Here is a 9,373-nt window from a genome sequence, read left to right as displayed (position 1 = left end):
TGCATATCTAATCAATTCAGTTGGCCAATCAAGGTCATAGACTTTAAGAAAAGATGGAAATTGTTGACCTGAAAAGGGTAAGCCAGTCCAGAACATAAACACCTGAAATGGCCTACAGGGAGTAACTGATTAAAAAAAGTCCAGTAGAATAAAGTCTATCAGAAAACAGCCTTTCTGGTGTCGTATCACCTCCTTAAAAACGTTTCTGATCAATTTATGATCTCAGTTGCTGGTTTAAAGTTTTACTGTTTATTTTGTAAATTCTGGTTCCCATTAGAGTCAGAAAGGATGATAAAGCAAGGCTTAGGGCAGGGCTAACTTGTCATTTACAAGTTTCTACCATATGGAATCCACCTCTCTCATCAAGTCAGGTTAAAAAAAGATGATTGGCATTGAAGTTTGCAAAACAGACATTAACAATAAGGTGATGTCACAGTTGCTATGGTGTATGATCAAGGCATCTTATAAATAGTTAAATAAGATGTATTGCCACGATTTAGTGCAAAGAATTCAGGGTTTTTGGGTTTTTTTTCCATTTTGTTAGACTAAACTGGCAAGTTCACCAATTTAGAATTGTACAAAATGAAAAAGGCGTCTGAATCCTTTCTCCATTCAATGATGAATGCTCATATTAAACATGATCATAGTCTTAAATAATAGTTAGTGTTTGCTGCTGTGGGCCAAAAGCCAACATAAACTTTGACATTAATATATATGCTTCATGCATGTATCATTTGGCAGAGTTATAACACAAAATGTAGATTGTAAATATAGATAATGGATAGTAAATGGGAGTTCCTGACATAACTGCCATTTACTAGTAGTCACTAGTGATTCGTGCAATTCATGCATGGAGGGTTTCACCCCAAATCCAGCACCCTGAGACTAGGCTAAGCGGAAGGAAGGAGGCCAAGGACCAGTGAGTGTCATAGCCACTATTTCTGATTTCTGAGACAACAACCTCAGCATTCTGTCTGTATCATCTCATAGATGTTTAATGTAAATGCACAGATGACCAACCTTATGTTAAAAGCTTTTTTAAAATTATTATTATTTAATTGAAGTCTCCTTTTATTTGCTGCAAGTAGCCATTCAAAGCCTTGCTTTAAAATTGCCTCTTTATTTAGCACATGTGGTGAGGGGCCTAGAGTTTCCATTGCGTTAAGTACAAATCTGTCACAAATCTGTTATTACAAGAGACTCACAGGCCTGTGACAGGTTTGAATGAACTTAAAACACCTGAGTTTCCTAATGTGTTTTCAGCCTGTTATAATTCTAGACAAAGAGGAGTAGCAATTTTAATACATAAAAATATTAATTTCACAATATTCGACACAGTTATAGATCCAGATAAACTATCTATACTTAACCAAAAGTATGTGTGTATATGTATATATATATATATATATATATATATATATATATATATATATATATATATGGTCCAAATGTTGATGACCCCTCATTCTTCCACGGATTTTTTAGTACACTCTCCGAACACCTAGATTGCACAATTGTTCTTGGGGGCGACCTCAACCTGGGGCTAAATGAAGAAATGGATAGGCTCAATACAGCAGGAACTCAGCGTAATTGGCAGTCCACAAATATAATCAAACAGTATATGAGCGACTTTGGTCTTTGCGATGCTTGGCGCTCCCTTCACCCCAACAGTAAGGAATATACTTTCTTTTCACACACCCATCACTCCTACTCCCGTCTGGATTATCTCCTAGTCAACAGCTCACTGCTGAGTGACATCTCAGACACTGAGATTCACCCTATAGCTGTCAGCGATCATGCTCCTGTACCTTTAACACTAATACACAAGAAGAATACTACGCCAAGTAAAAACTGGAGATTTAATACATCACTACTCAAAGATGAAGAGTTTATCAAATATTTTTAAAAAGAATGGACTCTATATTTAGGCTATAATGACATTCCTGGAACATCAGCATCTGTCCTCTGGGAAGAAGGGAAAGCTGTGATGAGAAGTAAAATAATTTCTTTCTCATCACATAAGAAGAAAGAAGAAAACAAAAATGTTCAGGAACTAGAAAAAAACATCAAATCCTTAGAAAAAGCCTATGTGTCACACCAAGATAAAGAAATATTGAACAAAATACGCAAAACAAAACTAGAATTAAATGAAATTATTAATAAAAAAGACTAAATTCTTAGTACAAAGACTTCGCCTGCAAAGTTCTGAACACTGTAACAAATCCGGACAATTTCTAGCTAACCAGTTAAAAATCACTAAAGAAAAAACAACCATATGTGCTGTTAAAGATTTATCTGGGAATACAATATATGACCTTAAAAAAATAAACAAAATTTTTAGGGATTTCTATAAAATTTTATATACACCACAAATAAACTCATCTAAAAACGAAATTGATCAAATTCTCGACAACGTACGTCTTTCAAAATTATTAGACACCCAAGTAATGGCACTGGATTCACCACTGATGCCAGGTGAACTCCAGGAAGCCCTGATAAGTATGCCCAATAATAAGGCTCCAGGTCCAGACGGCTTTCCAGCAGAATTTTACAAAGAATTCTGGACGATTCTGGCACCAATTTTTCACAGAATGTTGCAGGAAATCAAAGAAAATGGCAGACTACCACCAAATATGAATTCTGCAAATATTAGTCTCTTACTAAAACCAGGCAAAGACCCTGTATTTCCTGCAAGCTATCGTCCAATATCCCTTATTAATGTAGACCTTAAAATAATCTGCAAAGCTCTCTCAAAGAGATTAGAGAAAATAACCCCCCTTTTAATTCATCCTGACCAAACTGGTTTCATAAAAGGTAGGCACTCATCAACAAATACACGTAGATTCCTTAATTTAATAGACTACTCATGCAGTAAAAACATTGAAACCATTATATTGTCTCTTGATGCAGAAAAGGCATTTGACAGAGTTAACTGGAAATTTCTATTTGCAACTTTACACAAATTTGGTTTTGGAAACTCTTTCGTAAGCTGGTTAAAAATATTATATAACTCCCCAACAGCTTGTGTCAGAACAAATGACCAAACATCCTCCAGCTTCTGTCTCCTAAGGGGCACCAGGCAGGGATGCCCACTCTCCCCTTCACTGTTTGCAATTTTTATTGAGCATAAAGGGCATAAAATGTAAGAATGTAGAACATAAAATCAGCCTTTATGCGGATGATGTGTTAATTTTTCTCCAAAACTCACAAACCAATCTCTCTGGGGTGATTGCATTGATAAACTCTTTCTCAAGAGTCTCAGATTATTCAATTAACTGGTCAAAATCTACAGTTCTTCCAATTAATTGCTCCTTCCATAATTCTTCATCTACCCGACTGCAATCTGGAAATATTAAATATTTAGGTATCAATATCTCTCCTAAGCTTGCAGAATTAACTAAATTAAACCACATCCCACTTTTAAAGACAGTAGAAGGTGATCTGGCTAGATGGAAATCTCTACCCATATCACTCATGGGAAGGGTCACCGCTATAAAAATGATGGTCTTGCCAAAAATAAACTATTTATTTTCAATGATCCCAAGTAAGCCATCACAAGATTGGTTCAGATCTCTAGACTCGTATATTTCTAAATTCCTTTGGAAAGATAAACCCCACGTATCAGCTTAAAAACATTACAAAGGACCAAGGATAAAGGAGGACTAGATCTGCCTAACTTTAATCACTACTTTTTAGCCAACAGGCTTCAGTTCATCTCTAGATGGTTAAAACACACCTTCTTAGATGAACCCTGGATAGATGTAGAACAGGCACTATGTAATAATCTAGAAATTTCAGACCTACCACTTATCAGCTCAAACATCAAATGACATGAATGCTTTAAAAGCATCAACATCAGCTCTTCTCTGACAGCATGGTGGGAGTTTCTAAAAATAACAGAGTCTTCATTAATTCCATGCAAACGTACACCTATCTGGAACAATCCGGACATATTACAAAACAATAATATGATCAACTTGCCATATTGGAGTTATAAAGGAATTAAATACTTGGAACATATATTGGAAGGAACAGACTTTATTTCATTTGACAGACTAGTTATACAATATGGAATCAACAAGAAAAGATTTTTGGAATATCAACAAATTAAATCCATAGTAAAAAAGAAATTTAATCTCAGTGAAGCTGAATTACAAACACCACCAAGTGTGGTACAATTTTTTAATCTAAAACCCCCCAAATTATTGTCTAAAATATACAGAACAGATATACAGACTTTCTAAAATAGATGAATCAATATCCCTTCCTATTGCAAAATGGGAAGCGGATTTATCGATCAGCTTAGACCAAAACCTTTGGTCTCAGATATGCTTAAAAACCTTTCAGTGGATCAGAAATCCCAGTTTGCAATTAATACAATACAAAATATTACATAGAGTGCACTATACTGGTCATAGGATGTTCAAGATGGGCTATACGTCTTCCAACAACTGCTCGCACTGTCAAGGCAATACACCAGACAATTACATCCATGCTCTTTGGTTCTGTCCACCAGTTCAGAAGTTTTGGCGCGAGATATGTGAAGACTTATCAAAGTGTCTGAAATGTAACATTCCAGCCTCCCCTTTAGTGTGCTTGCTGGGCAACTTGGATGAGGTCACTACAGAAATAAACACAGTCCACATTGTTTTACGGCCCTATGCATTGCCAAGAAAACGGTCCTCATTAACTGGAAAAATAAAAATAATCTTAATTCTAACCAATATAAAAACCATCTAATAGATCACATTAGTCTTGATACAGCCTCTGCCATCACATTTGCTCAATCCCTCTGGGCTCCTTTGATCGGCTTCATCACCTAGTGGGGGTGGGGGTTCATGGTTTGTTCCTGCCTCCGCTATTGTGGTTGATATGGGGGTAGGGACGGCCTTAGGGCGTCTGGGGATTCCCTAGGGACGTTTTTCCTGGAGGGCCTAACCCAGGGGTTGTGGCCATGACCTAATTAGGGGCTCTGGTGGCTCTTAGATGGTGTTTTCCTTGTGGCTGCGTACAGCGGAGATGGGGGAGGGTCTGTGCTGGCAGACGTTGGTTACTGGCCTGGTAGCCTGGCTGCCCCTGGGTGTGTGCGGGACGGGCGTGAGGGCTTGGGGGTCTGGGGGTGCTCCACCCCCGGGCTGGGGCTCTGGCTGGGCCTTGGGGGCTTGGGTCCTGGTTGTTGTGTCGCCGGGGTTGTGGGCGGGTGGGTGCATGGGGTCTCAGCCCCGGTGCGGGGGACCTCTGGTGCATCGGCCCAACTGGAGGGCTCTCTAACTGGTGGGGAGGCTGTTACATCTTTGCAGGTGGTCTCCTCTCTACAGGAACTCACTCTGCAGGTGGGGGAGAGATATAGGAGAGGTGGAGAATGAATTCAACCTGGGTGTCTGTTGTCTTGTGTAGTCTGGGAGATGATTGGATGATGGGGTGGGTGCAGTTTTCTCTGCGGTGGGGTCGGGTGGGCTGTCCCGGACTCTGTGGGGCTGGGCGGTGCTGCTGCTGTGGGCCCCGGTCCGGATGGGCCTGGGCCCCCTTGCCCTGGTGGGTTCCAGAATGTGGGGGTGCCTACTGGGGTCAGCAGGGGAGCTGGCCCCAGGGAGGGCCGCTTGCCCCTTCCCTTTCTTCCTTCCTTCCCCATCCTCAGCTGCCTCCCTCTTCCTGCTCCACCACACCCACCCACACACACAGGGCTTGGGGTGCAGGTGTGTCACCAGGGTGCAGGGGAGGCACTCCCCCTCTGTTCCCTTCTGGCCGCCTGTGCCTCAATTTTATTCCGCAACCTAGACATCCACATTACTCATACTCTCATAACACATACATATAGGGCCTTGGGGGTGGGCACATTATACAGCGTCCAGAGGATGCTCTGTGTATTCAAACCCACCTCTGGCGCTGGTGCCCTACCCTCAATTTTAAATGCATATAGACACTGAGGGTTTTCGGGAGGAGCCATGCTGCTCTCTGGCAGGAAGCACCATGCCCTCCTGTGTTTTAAATGCACTTTAGAACAGCACGCAGCAACACTACATATGAGCGGGCGGAGGGAGGTTTGGGGTCTTCACTCACCCCCGTTCTGTTAACCGTCGGGGCTGGGGGCTGGGAGGAGGTGCTGGCCGTCAGATTGGGGTCTGGGATGCGGGGCCTCCCTGCTACTGCAGATAAGGAGGCAGTCTGCTTGCCTCCACCCCAGAGAGAAGGGTTACATCTCTGGGATATAGAGTATGTTTGGGGAGTGTGAATGTGTGTACAGTGTCTATTTGTGTCTGTCTCCACGTCGGGTGAGTGCTGAGTATTTGTTTGTGTATATGGGGATGGGAAGGCACGTTTGTGTCTGCGTGCACCTGTTCGTCTGTGTCTATATATCAGGTTGGGTCTTAGACTCCACCTCTCTGGGAACATCTCAGGCCGAGGTATTGAGGCCTATCTCCCCTCACCACATTCCCTGCCGGTAGCTGATGCCCTCAGACGTTGGTGTGTTGGTGGTTCTTGGTGTCTGGGGCGCTCATGTATGTACCGACTCACTCCTGGTGGTTGGGGGCCTGGCGGGGCCTGGCACCTATGGCCCGGCTGGGCCCCTTCCGGGTGGTGGGGTGCCCTCAGGCCTCTGGCCTCTGGGCCTGAGGCTCGATAATCTCTGGCACAGCTGGCTTCCGGCAGAGCCCGCGGGCACGTCACTGCAACCCCCTCTGGCCTCTGCTCCGTGGCTGCTGGGTGACCTCTTGTTTGGGGCTCTCCTCAGCTCTTCCCAGGAGGGTGGCACAGTTGCCCCTTTGGTGGTCCTCCTTAGGTCCTCGTACTCTGGGGCCTCTGGATGTCTGGGGCCTGGATCTCGTCCATACCTGCTTCATGCTCTGGGGGACGGGACTATGGCTCCCCACACTCCCTAGCAGATCGTTACATGGAGAAACCTTTTGAATATAAGCGTGCTGATCCACACAGGTGTGCACACAGGTGTACACACGGGTGTTCACAGACACAAACTACACCTTTCTTGGCTGCTACCTCAAAGCACATTGTGCGCTGTCGATCTTGCGTGCTGCACAATAATATTTAATATTTAGTATCTACTGTTAGCTAGTTTATTGTGATGGTGTTGTATTTGTTATGTTGCTCTTTTTTGTTTGTTTTCTCTTCTGTTTTTTATTTTATCTCCATACAGGTGATCCAGGTGTTTTGTTTGTTTTTCTTTTTTTTTCTTCCCCCCCTTTCTCACCATCTCTTCTCCCCTCTATTTTTCTTTCTCTCCCTCTCTTTCTTTTATTCTTTCTTTCTCCCTGTCCTATCCCCCAGTCATGTCTGTCCCGTCTGTAACAACCAAAAATCAAATCAAATAAATACATAATCATAGTAAAGGTCAATCAAATGGACCAATATGGCAAGGCCATGATGATCCACTTGGTAAAGTAAATCCACTTAGCATCTTTCTTGGCCTTCAGACAACAATTCTGATGGCTAAAGATCCAAACGGGACAGGCAAAAAAAAAAAAAAAAAAGTACAAATCTGTCAACTGTTTTATCATTTTTAAAAAATTTGCTTACTGTCATGTCAAAATACTTATGGGCCCCTGAAATGAGACCCAGGAATTGGTTACAGGAAGAGGGTGATAGACTGTCTGAAGCAGTTAGAAGAAGACAATGCTACTGACTGGACCTAATACTACAGGCTCTACCCAGGGGAATCTATGGTCTGTATGGTTTATCAAAGATACATAAACAGGGTGTACCTTTAAGACCAATTGTCTGTATGATCGACTCTGTCACCTCTAACATCTCAAAGTTTCTGGCTCCGATCCTCAACCCGTTGGTAGGCAACTTTGAACACCATATCCAGAACACCTTGGATTTTGTTGAGAAGGTTAGAGATGTCAAGTGGAGACAGGTGAAACAATAGTCTTATATGACTGGAACTTGTGTTCCAGTCACTGAAGCGTTGGAGGTAGTTCTCACTGGTGTAGTACTGTCTTGTTTTGTCTGCAATTTTTGCAAGCTTTGCACATTTCACTTTATGTAGTCCTATGTTGATTGTGTGTCATATGTCATATGTAGCACCATGGTCTCATTTCACTGTGTACTGCACCACTGCACATGGTTGGAATGACAATAAAGCCACTTGACTTGATAACTACAGACAGAAACATGAGTGTGCCATGGGTTCCCCAGTTTCACCCACTGTGGCCAACTTGTACATGGAAGAAATGGAAAAGAGGGTTTTGTTATCCTACCCTGGAACACCACTAAGTCATTGGTTCAGGTATGTGGATGACACCTGGGTGAAAATCAAATCTCAGGACGTACCACAATTCACATTAACTCAGTGGACCAACACATCAGATTCACCAGGGAGGATATGAAAAGTGGCAGGTTAGTCGTCTTAGACTGTGAGATTTCCATCAGTAATGGGGGACATTTAAAAGCTGATGTGTACTGTAAACCTACGCATATGGATCAGTATTTAAGGTTTGACTCTCATCGATCCACTGGAACACAAAGCTGGGTGTCATCAGGATGCTATGATGCTATAACATACAGCGAAAACCATCCCCACAGACACTGCAGCCAGGGAAGCAGAAGAACATCACGTCAAGAAGGCCCTGAGTAAATGTGGTTATCCCAAATGGACATTTGTCAAAGCTAGGAAGGCACCTAGCTCCAGCTTATCCAGGAGAGAATGACAGCTGCTGCCTAAGCGAAAACCTGTAGTGATCCTGTATGTGGCAGGAGTATTGGAACAGTTGAGACACATTTTTTCTAAATACCACATCTCCGTGGCTTTTAAACCCCAAAACACGATGCGCCAAAAATTGGTCCACCCTAAGGATTGGGTCCTCCGACACAAACATAGTAATGTAGTGTACGCTGTTAAGTGCCAGGAAGATTGCCATAATTCATAAATCGGGGAAACCAAACAACCTCTAGCAAAGTGGATGGCACAACACAGAAGAGCTAACTTGCCAGGCCAGGACTCCGCAGTCTATTTACACCTACAGGCCAGTGGACACTCTTTCAATGATGAGAATGTACACATCCTGGACAGTGAGGAACGCTGGTTTGAGCACGGAGTCAAGGAGGCCATTTACGTGAAAAGGGAAAGACCATCTCCAAATCGAGTAGGGGACTAAGGGTACATCTTTCACCATCTTACAGTGATATGAGTGCAGCCATTCCCCAACTCTCTGTGAATGGTACTCATGGCCATTGATCAGTGGTTGTTGATCAATGGTCATGACAATTGTTCTTTCATGCGGCTAGGTTCAGTTATTGTGCAAATGTACTGTTTATAAGGTTGGGGAAAACTGCAGTCAGCTGAGACTGAAGAAGTCAGTAGGATGAGTGACGAAACGTTTCTCCCACTGAAAACGCTACGTCCGGATGATCAGAA

This window comes from Pelmatolapia mariae, linkage group LG7 (genome assembly GCF_036321145.2).
Source record: "Pelmatolapia mariae isolate MD_Pm_ZW linkage group LG7, Pm_UMD_F_2, whole genome shotgun sequence".
Classification (NCBI taxonomy): Eukaryota; Metazoa; Chordata; class Actinopteri; order Cichliformes; family Cichlidae; genus Pelmatolapia; species Pelmatolapia mariae.
Note: the sequence above shows the minus strand (reverse complement) of the source record.